Genomic DNA, 12,097 nt, shown 5'->3' with positions numbered 1-12,097 from the left:
GCATAAATTAATGTTGTTCTTCAGCAAAGGTCAAGGTGCAGAGTAAGGAAATAGTAAAAGCACTGGCAAACCACTTAATGGTCCTCATCAGGGAGATCAGCTCTTCCTTTGAAGCTTTCCCAGCAAATGTTGGTGTTTTTCTCCCAAACACAATTAAGATGAATATCTGGGGTTCCATCTGATGATGCCTGGCCAGGAAATTGCAGGGATTAATGAAAAACACCAGCAAGCCTGGGTGCTCAAAAATAGGCATCACATTGTGGAGATAAAACCAACAGTTCTTGCTGGAGTGAGATAGGATGGTGGCAGGCAATGGTGTCTCTGTACCTGTGTGAGTTTAATCAGGTGTATTCACCCCTACATGCCAATTTTGTTCTTTTTAAGAGATACAAACTGCAGATAATGAAACAAATCCCTGGGCCCTGCACGTGAATATTTGTAGGGAACTCCTTCCATGAGGTTTGTCACAGCTAGGGAAAATAAAGGGAGGGTTTAAATCCCTCAGTTTCATTTTCCCCCTCTCCTCCCACATCTTCCTATTGACTATTCCATCAGCCTATTGACTTCCTTTTTATATCAAAGTTAACTTGGTTAACAAAACTACAAGTGTCACCAGACAATTGACAAATCCTTCCTTTATTGAAAGGAGATTTGAACCAATTTGAAGGAGAATTTGAAGGAGAATTTCTGGAAATGCAGGAAAACAAGGGAGTTTAGATAACTGATCTTTTAAACGTAACAAAACCAACAAAATGCAGAGTTTCTTTAAGCAGAAAACCAAAACTAAAATCTGAACAGAAGAATGAATGAGTTTGGTTGATGGCACACAGGTAATTGTGGTCCATGAGCTGATGTTTTTAACCACTGGGATGGTTTGTAATATTTTAGGAAGTTTTGGGTTTGGTGTTGGCCAAGTTGGATGGGGTTTGGAGCACATTGGGATAGTGGAAGGTGACCCTACCTATGGCAGGGGTGGAAAAAGATCTTTGGGGTCCTTTCCAAGCCCAAATGCTCAGTGATTCTCTCATGGGGATCTTTTCCAGACAGAGTTTCCCAGTAAAATCGTTATTGGTGCAGGTGCCCAAAGCTTGCCTCGTGCCAGGTTTGTGTTTATTTGAATTGCAGAGGCACAGAGAGCAATAGGTACTGTATTTGTGCTACAGCCTGAAATGGGATCTTTAACAAGGGTACTCAGGAGAAAGCAAGTTGCTTTTTAGCGTTTTACATAAAAAATCAAAATACTAGGCTGGCTGGAGCAGAGGCAAGCCAGGAAAATTACCAGCTCTCTTAACAGATGCTTTCTTTGAATGATTCAAGCATCCATAAATGATGAGTGTGCTGCTCACTCAGGGCACTGGCTTTTATTTTTATTTTGCCTGTTTATAGAGAAACAAAATCTATTCTCTGTAGAGAGCAAGGTAACAAAAAATCAGAGACAGAGCTCCTGTTGTTTGCCAAGGCGCAGGCATGCTTGACATCCTTTTTGTCTGCAGGTTTAATTTTGAGAAAGAATCTTGCTCCAATAAATTCCTAAAATCTCTACGAGGCATAAAAAATATTGCAATGGAAAAAAACATTTTGCTGTCTTCAGTGTTTGGTTCAGCATAATTAACGTGACTAATGCAAGACAATTTTCTGATAGTTATTATATTAGAGAGCTTAGCTGACTCATAACTGCCCCCATGACAGAGCCAGAATGCAAATTACTTGGATAGAAATAGCACAGAGCTGGTTTGATTAAAATGTGATACATATTTTGAATTAAAAATATGCAAGGTCTTACCAAATGACCTCAGTGTCGTGTCTCTCCTTGCCCCAAGGCCACTGAAGAAATTTGCATGATCATTTGGAGACAGCTTCTCCCTTCTCCCTCTGTGGATCCACAATCTCTGCCATTCATGGAAAATCAGGTTGGTGATTCTGTTCCTTTTCTGAGCTACAGCAGAATAACAATGGAGAATTTTGGCCTCTCTTTGTGAACCTGGCTGCCTTATCTTAGTTAGGAAGATAATTGAGCTAACAATAAACCATCAGACTTTATTCCTTGTTAAAAACCAGAGCCAGCTCCAAGCCTCAGCCCCTAAAATCTGACTGTGTCCAGTCACCTCCAAACTCCTGAAATTCCTGAGAAAAAAATGCTTGTTGAGATAATTTTGAAGATTTTTGTGTGCTCTAAACTTTGTCTGAAGAGCCTGCAAACCTGGGTGTAGCCATGATATTTCCTGAAAAATCCTTTCCTTAGGATTTTTCCTCCTGAGAAGCTGAGAGGCCTCAGGAACAAAATTTAAACACTGGTTATCTGCTGCTGTGGAATGCAACAGGTGCATCTGGGATTGGTCTCGTGTGGTTGTTTCTAATTAATGGCCAATCACAGTCAGCTGGCTTGGACTCTGTCTGAGACAGAAGCTTTTATTATCATTCCTTTCTGATTCTATTCTTAGCCAGCCTTCTGATGAAATCCTTTCTTCTATTCTTTTAGAATAGTTTTAATGTAATATATATCATAAAATAATAAATCAAGCCTTCTGAAACATGGAGTCAGATCCTCGTCTCTTCCCTCATCCTCAGACCCCTGTGAACACCCTCACACTTGGGTCTAAGAGAGGGTCAGAAAATTCTCTTCAGACTCTACAAGATGTCTGAGATTATTCCAAAAGAACAAGTATTTTAAAATTCCAGTTCTAAAATGGTCCACCTGTGATTATGCATTTCTGAGGGAGGGATTTGTTCAGTTCTTTGTCTTACCTGGAGATGGCGACGTGGCAGTGTCATTGTCACAATGTGAGTTTCTCTCAGGAATACACACAAATTACACAAAGCCAATAATACAAAATAAACCTTGGTTCGAGCTGGCTTTGATGATATATGGAATAAATGCCTTAGAAACATACAGATAATGGAGCTGAAACAGCTGATTTCGCTAAATGAGAAGCTTGCTGAATGGCAAATTAATTTTTTTATTGCACATGAACACCCAGCACAGTTTTAATGCTGTGTAACATCCGTGGTAGTGAGTGACTTACACAAAACAGAGCCCTGTGCTCCTCTGGGCTGGGTTGAGTTCAGGTTGAGTTACCTGGGCTCTCAACATCCTCATCACCTCAGTGCTCCTGTGCCTCAATCAAGCAAATGAAATTTCTTGTTTTTCATAAAGAAGTTTTTCATAACATTTTGCTTGCTTGTGGCTGAATTTTTTTTTTTTTCAAAGCTGAAATGAAAAGGTCTTATGCTTAATTACAGCATTTTGAGGGTGGTGCCAGCTCTAGGAGAACATCCCAGGATGGTTTGGGTTGGAAGGGAACTTAAAGCGTTCAGGTTGAGTTACCTGAGCCTGAATCGAGCAACTGAAATTTCTTGTTTATCAACTCAGCCCTAGAAGCCTAAAGAAGTTTTTCTTAACATTTTACTTGCTTGTGGCTGAGAGAATTTTCTTTCAAAGGTGAAATGAAAAGGTCTTGTGCTTAATTAAAGCACTTTGAGAGTAGTGCCAGCTCTGGTAAAGCATCCCAGAATGGTTTGGTTTGGAAGGGAATTTAAAGAGCACCCAGTGCCACCCCAGCCATGGGCAGGGACACCTCAAAGTGTCCCAGGGTGCTCCAAATCCCATCCAGCCTGGCCTTGGACCCTTCCAGGAATGGGGCAGACACAGCTGCTCTGGGAATTCCACCTCATTCCTCATTTATACTTCATTTTCACTCATTTCAAAGAGTTCTGTGGTGGGTTTTTAGCATCATCTTCAATTCCCAAATGGAGTCGTTGGTGTGGGGGGAGATGGACTTGATCTTTTCAGCCTACAGCCAAAGCTGGGCAGATATCCCAGGTTTATTTTTGCTCAGTTTGTTCATCTGCATTCACAGCAAAAGGAACTCGGGATCTTTTGCATTTGTATCTGAGCAGACTTAAATGCAGAGACAATCCCCTTGGGCTCTCTGGATCATTAAGAATACAAGGGAAGTGGTAGATGATATAATTTGGGAACCCACTTCTATAGGAAGCTCTGGGGATTTGAGAAATGCGATTGCACATTTTTTTTTTTTCCCCACTGGAAACAATGTCTGCATACTGAACACAAAGGGTTTGCTCACTAAAATGTTCTGGCTCCGAGCACTGCTTTAAATTCCCCTTTGGGATCAAGGCATCTGAGTTTGGTGAAGTGTTTCCTCTGTGCTCCAGCTTGGATCTCTCTTCCAGTGCCTCATTTCTGTTCCTCCAGTGTGTGACGGTGCTCACAGGGGCTCTTGGATGAGGGGAGAGACGAGGATCTGACTCCATGTTTCAGAAGGCGTGATTTATTATTTTATGATATATATTACATTAGAACTATACTAAAAGAGTAGAAGAAAAGGTTTTATCAGAAGGCTGGCTAAGAATAGAAAAAGAAGGAATGTATAACAAAGGTTTGTGTCTCGGGCTCTGTGTCCGAGCCAGCTGACTGTGATTGGCCATTAATTAGAAACAACCCCATGAGACCAATCCCAGATGCACCTGTTGCATTCCACAGCAGCAGATAACCATTGTTTGCATTTTGTTCCTGAGGCCTCCCAGCTTCTCAGGAGGAAAAATCCCAAGGAAAGAATTTTCCATAAAAGTTGTCTGCGACACCAGCGCATCCCGTTCTGTTCTGATACCTTTGCTGACAGGAAGGTAAATGCAGGATAAATTGTCACTTTACCATGTTGCAGTGTGCTGAATAATGCATTTAACACGCTGTGGTGATGTCCCTGCCCTGTGCCAAGTGTCTGCAGCCCTGACTGCTGGGCTGGTGCTCTTTGTTCACCGAGCTCTGAGCGCTCCAAGAATTTTGTTCTGCACATATATTCAAGGAAAGGACAGAGGAAACGTAAGAGCCGAAATGAGAGATGTGGGACTCCAGGGGCTCTGCAAAATGCAGTTTATTGTACACAAAATGCAGTTTATTGAGTACAAAATGCAGTTTATTCCATCCAAGAGGTTTCAGCAGTCCAGGGTTGTGGGTGACAGAGCTGTGCCCACAGCTGTCAGCTCCAGCTGCAGGCAGGCCTGGGGATCCTTTGGTTTTGGTTACAATTCATTATTTACTTTTCTTTTGGTTACATTGCATTATTTACTTTTCTTTGCTGAGCATCTTAATACAGTAGAACCAATCTATACCTTAACTATTATCTATAGCCTATCATAACTACTGTAATTACCATATTCATGTTGCTGTTCTCCAATCACTCAAAGTCAGTACATTACAGTTTAAGCTAGAAGTTGTTTTTCGGTTTTCTTGCAGTGGAAAATTCTGAGACCTTTTTTCTACTTGCAACATTGCTGACTTGTTTGCCTGTGCTATCTTCCTGCTTGGTAAAAACATCTTCTTGTTTGGGGTGGGTTTATCCTTTGCTCTAAGCCATAAAAACCCCTTCTAACTAACACACCCTTTGCCTCCTTGGTTAGCCAGCAAGACTGGCTCAGCAATTCTTTTCTTCTATATCAAAACTTGCTTCCATCTCTATTCCTTCTTCAGACTCTACATTTAAAAATCTTTCTGCCAAGCACACATATCTGTGAGACTTCCTTGTCAAACTTTCATCCTTCCCAACAAGGAAACGTTCCACAAATAGGCTGAGTGACCCCAGCAAATGAGAGAGGATGGTTTTTCCCTTTCATGTCACTGCCTTGCTGTGTTTTCCTACCTTGGGAGTTGTTTGGAGGAGAAGGGAAGATCAGCTCTGATGCTCACGGGGTCTGTGCTGTATTTTTAGCTCCGTCACAGCTGTTTATGTCACCCTGATGTGCCACCACGTTACACTTGGCTCCCCAGCTCCTCAGATGGCCTCTTTAACACCTCAATCCGCTCTCCAGGTGTGATTAACTCCACTTTCCAAGGGCTTCCTGAGCTGTTTGAAAAGCTGGCTGCTCGTGTGGAGCACACACGCACCCCTGGCATCATCTGCCCGCTGTGATTTCAGACACAATTCCAAAGAAGAGGCATTTATTGCATGGAAGCGCTTCCAAAAGCCTTGAGGCCCCATAAAACGTGACCCCATGAAGTCAGGTTCAGAGGCATCCTTTGCCTAAACATAAACTGAGAGTTTGTGGCTCACCAGGTAAAATCCCAGGTTCTTCCAGAGCTGGGACTGCGTGAGAAAGGGAGAGCTGGTATTCAGCTATCAAGTGTCTCATTTGGAAGGCAAAATCCCAGGTTCTTCCAGAGTGTGGCTGTTGGGACTGCATGGTGTTCAGTTATCAAGTGTCTCGTTTGGGCACATTTCGTTAATTTGAAAAGCAAATGAAGGAAGGGCCCGAGCCATCTGTCTAACACTGCGCTTCTATTCCTGACTTTTTTTCTGATTATAATATCCTGGCAGCTCTGTGCCCATCCAAGCTCCACTCCAGACAGAGGAAAAAGTGGAAAAGGTAGAGGAGAAATTCATCTACAAAATCTGGTTAAACTGTTGTTGATCTTTTTACACTTGGTTAATTGCAGGAATTGTAATCTCCCAGTTGATTTCCAAGGTTTATTCCAGGATGTGTCTTGGACAAATCCAAACTCTATGTCCCATGCCTGGAAAAGTGAAGAAGTGGGTTCCTCATGCCATGCTCTGCTTGGTATTCCTGAGCCCAGAAATGCAGGAAAAAAGGATAAAAGGGGGGACTGGAGGCACAGCTTTCAGTTTAGATTAAATGACAGAAATTAAAATCAAGATGGAAAAGGAGAAGACAACAAGGGAATGACTACCATGGGCTGCTGTTTTTCACACCCCAGGAACTGGGGAACACTTCAGGAACCAGAAATGGCCTTCAAAATAAAGGTTTAAGAAAACCAGAGATTAAACTTTGGGGCCTTTGCAGTTGATGCTGCAGCAATTTAAGACACAGATTAATTCCAGACAAGGTTAAGGGGTTTCCTGGAGGACAAATTCCAGCGTTCCTCTTGCCTTTTTCAGCTCTGACAAAACGCAGCCCTCTGGCTGTTTGGAGGCTGGTGACAGACCACCGCACACTTGCTCTTGATTACATTTCCCTTTGAGCATCCAACACCAGACAGACAGGGTGAGGTGACCTCCAGCTGGATTTGCATTTTCCTGGGGAGGAGTGCTTGATAACTGGGTTGTCCCTGTTGTCTGGAGGAGCTGATGGCTCAATCTGCCACCATGGAATGCAGAATTCAGAATTTCTTCACATGGTCTTCCAAGTCTGAAAACCTTTTCAATGCCTGCACAGCATTTGGTACAAGAGGGCTTTTAAAATGCAGGTCATTATTGTCTGTGTTGAGCTCTGGGTATTGAATAGGGATGTATTTACTCTTCAGAAAATTCTATTTATACTGCAATGATGCTTCAGGCCAATTTCTGTATAATTTCTGTGCATTTATCTTTGTTGATGATGGATTATTTGAAGAAGTCTGTCTTTATATTGTCAGTGACTTAATGATGAGAATCAGAGCTTGAGGATTTGCAGAAGAAAGGAAGTGCTTGACAGGCACTCCTGAAATTGTTTAGCCAATCTTTCATTCTAACAATAGGGAAATAAAATAACCCAAGTGCAGAAATAGATATTTCTGAAGCAGAACATAATGCTTATCAGCATAGATAAACAGGGAGAGGATTGATGAGTTTTAAAACTGTGTCAGAGACTCCTGTTCAAAAGCCACTTGTAAAAACAAGTGGAGCAGGCTCCTCCTGCACCTCTTCTGTTGCAGGGTGAATTAAAAGGGGTTTATTGGGAAAGGAGTTTTACCTGGAAATGGGAGTCTGAAGTGGCTTTTCCCTGCCTTGTCACAGACATCTTTTTCATTAAAAATCCTTTCCTTAGGATTTTTCCTCCTGAGAAGCTGGGAGGCCTCAGGAACAAAATGTGAACAATGGTTATCTGCTGCTGTGGAATGCAACAGGTGCATCTGTGATTGGTCTCGTGTGGTTGTTTCTAATTAATGGCCAATCACAGGCCAGCTGGCTCGGACAGAGAGCCCGAGCCACAAACCTTTGTTATCATTCCTTTCTATTCTTAGCTTAGCCAGCCTTCTGAGAAACTTTTTCTTCTATTCTTTTAGTATAGTTTTAATGTAATATATATCATAAAATAATAAATCAAGCCTTCTGAAACATGGAGTCAGATCCTTGTCTCTTCCTTCAACATAAGACCCCTGTGACCATTGTCACTCTGCCTGTCCCCTGCCCTGCCAACTCTGCTCCCTTTGTTGAGGCTGCTGAGAATGAAGACAATTTGCTGGCTGTGATGAATTTCCCTTCCAAACCGCGCAATGTGGGAGTCTCGGGAGAGAGGAGATCAGAGCTCCCAGATGCCGGGGTGAGGGATGTGGCACTGAACAGAGCCTCACTCCTCTGGGCTGAGCCACAGCTTCAGGGGAAACTCCTGCCGAGGATCCCAGAGGGGAGAAGCCCATCTGTGCCTCGGTGCTGCTGTGTCTGATTGTGACAAATATTCTGCTGTTTGCAGGTTTTTCACTGCAGGGCCGAATGCTGTGATCCAGAGCCCCAGCAAAGGCATAAATAGGTGTCACAATAGGACAGAAAATAAAACAACTTGGATACTGGAACTCCAAGGTAAAAAGAAGGGAAGTTTATTTTCTGGCTCCAATATTTATAGATTTCCAAAAGTGACAGTGGATTGGAGGGTGACAGTGCCACCTCTCCAATGACACTGGACAAACCAACAGTCCATCAAATCTCTTGTCCTCCACAAAAGAGTGCAAAACAATGAGTTATTTGCAGAAAGTGTGTGAGAAACTCCTTTACAAGAATGCAAACATCAGAAGGCTTAAAAAATCTTAAAAAATCAGGGCAACATGGGTGTCACTATAGGACACGAAATAAAACAACCTGGATGCTGGAACTCCAAGGTAAGAAGAAGGGAAGTTTAATTTCTGACTCCAGCATTTATAGATTTCCAAAAGTGACAGTGGATTGGAAGATGACAGTGTCACCTCTCCAATGACTCTGGCCAAACCAAGAGTCCATCAAAATTTCTCCTCCTCCATAAAGGAAAGCAAAACAATGAGTTATTTACAGAAAGTGTGTGAGAAACTCCTTTACAAGAATGCAAACATCAGAAGGCTTAAAAAATCTTAAAAAATCAGGGCAACATGGGTGTCACTATAGGACGCAAACTAACACAACCTGGACGCTGGAAATGCAAGGTAAAAAGGGAAGTTTAATTTCTGACTCCAACATTTATAGATTTCCAAAAGTGACAGTGGGTTGGAGGGTGACAGTGCCACCTCTCCAATGACTCTGGCCAAACCAACAGTCCAGAAGGTTTTGGCAGCTGGGTCCCCCAAATCCCCACTCACACAATTCTATCACTTCCATCCTTACATAACGTATTGATGTTCACCAAGAAAGGCAGCTTTAAAAAGCTTTTCTTGGTGTTTTAAACCAAAAATAACAGCTCTGCTAAGTCGCTGAAGGTCAGTGTACAACAGCATGACAGCAGATATGACACCACTGCTAATCTAATCAGAGGAAAACAGATGTGGGGAGCTCCCACGATTTCCTGCTTATTAGGATTAGATTTGTCCTGTGATTATGAGGTTTTTTTGCCTTCTGGAGATATGGATGCTCACACAATGCTCTTAAAGATGCATTTGAGAATTATTAAGAGCTGGTTTGTCACAGTGTCTTCCCTATCTGCTCTTGGCATAAATTTATTAATGAGATAAATGTTATCCCCTTCAGAAGTAATTAGGACAAATAAGATGATTAGGACAACAAGAAGTTTGATGTGTGTGTGTGTGCCAGACAAGTATGAAAATGCTGCAGATTCCATAATCTTTGCCATTTTTTTTCTGAAGGCAATTAACTGGGTTAAGCAAATTCTCCCTGTGAGGCCAGACCTTCACACAGTGCCTGGTTTCATTATTTTTAATTTACCATTTTATTATTTATTTTTTATTATTCATATTTTATTATTTATTATTTACTTCTCAACATCAGCCACGTGTTTCTGTTTCCAATGTCTTCTTTTTCATGCTCGATTGGATTTTTGTTTGGATATTTTCCAGGCTGTGAGAAATGTCTCTCATAACTTTAAAAGGTTTATTAAACTTTATCAAAGATACAGCAAAGGGCTGAATAAGGAAACATCACAGTGCTGGGAGTGTCTGTGACTATCTGCCACGTGCTCATCTATAAAATGAATGTTTTGCCTTTTATACCCAAAGTTTTATCAGTCACCTTCTTCTCTGCCATCCATTGGTGGAGATTATTTTTTTAAATCTTGATTTGAGCTCAGGTGTTGTTACCTCTTGGTAGTGAGGCAGCCTCTCCAAATGCCCTGATCACTCCACAAGGGAAAGGGAAAAAAGCACTATAGGAGGACATATTACAATAAAATCACTACACACTTTAATATCCACATAACATCTGAGAGCCAACTATTAGATTATTCATCTGTACCACAGGACTAAACTCCTCCTTTAGCCTCTCCACTTAGGAGAGCTGATATTTCTTGTGGTGCAGATCTGCAGAGCTCAGTTTAATTAGTACTCGTGGGGTGGTTACAAATTGCAAACCTCAGCTGCATCTTTGAACGGACTTAAAATCTTTTTTTTCCTGTGAATTTATGCTGTGCAATCGCAGATTCCTTCCCCAAAGCTGCACCAGGCAGGGTATTTATCCTTTCTTGGTGCCTAACATTATCACCAACCTGTAAACAAGAAGTGCCAAAGGTTCGTTAATTTTAAAGCCCAAGTTCAGCCGTGGTCGGGGGGTGTAAAAGCTGCCAGAAGGGGTGGCCAGGTTAGCGTGGAGGCACATCAGGGATTGCTATCAGAATCCCCAGGACTCCCATCTGGCCAGATGAGCTCTCCAGGAGCAGATGTTTGAGTGCCGCCTCTCAGCGTGGCACAGCTGCCGCTCCAGCCTCGGCGGCGCCGGCTCCTTGGGTTAACGGGGAAACCCAAGGTTGGAGGCAATGATGTCTGAAAATCAACTCCAAACAGCCTGGTGGAAATTAGGCAGGGCTGATTAAAAAGAGCAGAATGATCTCTGGTAGTGCTTAAATGCAGCTGTGCTGCTGTGACACCATCCCAAACCTGTGTTCCTGCGATCCAACCTGTCCCATGTCCTTCCCTGGGAATACAGGTGCTGTGTGTGGGGTGGACCTAGGAGGGATGAGTGATTTGAAGTTATTTCTGCAGCCTAAATCCCCCTTTTCTTTGTGATCCCTTGTGATGCTGCTGCAATATCCATCAAGCCTTCCCCGGGGGGAAGGCTGGAACCAAAAGATGGAGCTGCTTAAATTTGGAGCCCAAAATGATGGGGCTGTTCAAGGTCTATCGAGTTTGAAACCAAAAGGATGGAGCTGTTCAAGGTTGGAGCCCAAAATGATGGGGCTGTTCAAGGTTTATTAGGTTTGAAACCAAAATGATGGGGCTGTTCAAGGTCTACCAAGTCTACCAGGTTTGAAACCAAAAGGATGGAGCTGTTCAAGATCTACCAAGTTTGAAAACAAAAGGATGGAGCTACTTAAGTTTGGAGCCCAAAATGATGGGGCTGTTCAAGGTCTACCAAGTTTGAAACCAAAAGGATGGAACTTTTCAAGGTCTACCAAGTTTGAAACGAAAAGGATGGAGCTGTTCAAGTTTGGAGCCCAAAACGATGGGGCTGTTCAAGGTCTATCGAATTTGAAACCAAAATGATGGGGCTGTTTAGGGTCTACCAGGTTTGAAACCAAAAGGATGGAGCTGTTCAAGGTCTATCAGGTTTGAAACCAAAAGGATGGAGGGTTCAACACCTGCCAAGGCTGCGCCCAGCAGGATGGAGCTGCTCAAGGTCTGCCTGGATGATCCCAGTCCCAAACCGAGCGCTGCTGTTGCAGACCCTGCTCTGGCCTGTGGCTGTAGCAGGGCCATGTTCACTGAAATGGCAGCACAAAGCATTTGTCAGCCTCTGACTCTTTAATCAGATAAGGACAGGCCCCAGACGGCGAATTCTGCAGTCCCTTCTCGTTGCAGTTCTGGTTCTTACGGAAAAGTCTGCAGGGTCAGAGCCACGCACTTTGCTAAGATTGAATCCTCAGCAGGAATTGCATCTGCAGCACTCCATTGGTTTTACTTTTGTTTAACAGACCATAAACAATTTGTTTATATAGACAGCTTTTCATCTTCCAC

The sequence above is a fragment of the Melozone crissalis genome, unplaced genomic scaffold (assembly GCF_028551555.1).
Source record: "Melozone crissalis strain CALT ecotype California unplaced genomic scaffold, PUWL_Pcris_2 ptg000247l_1, whole genome shotgun sequence".
NCBI lineage: Eukaryota > Metazoa > Chordata > Aves > Passeriformes > Passerellidae > Melozone > Melozone crissalis.
Note: the sequence above shows the minus strand (reverse complement) of the source record.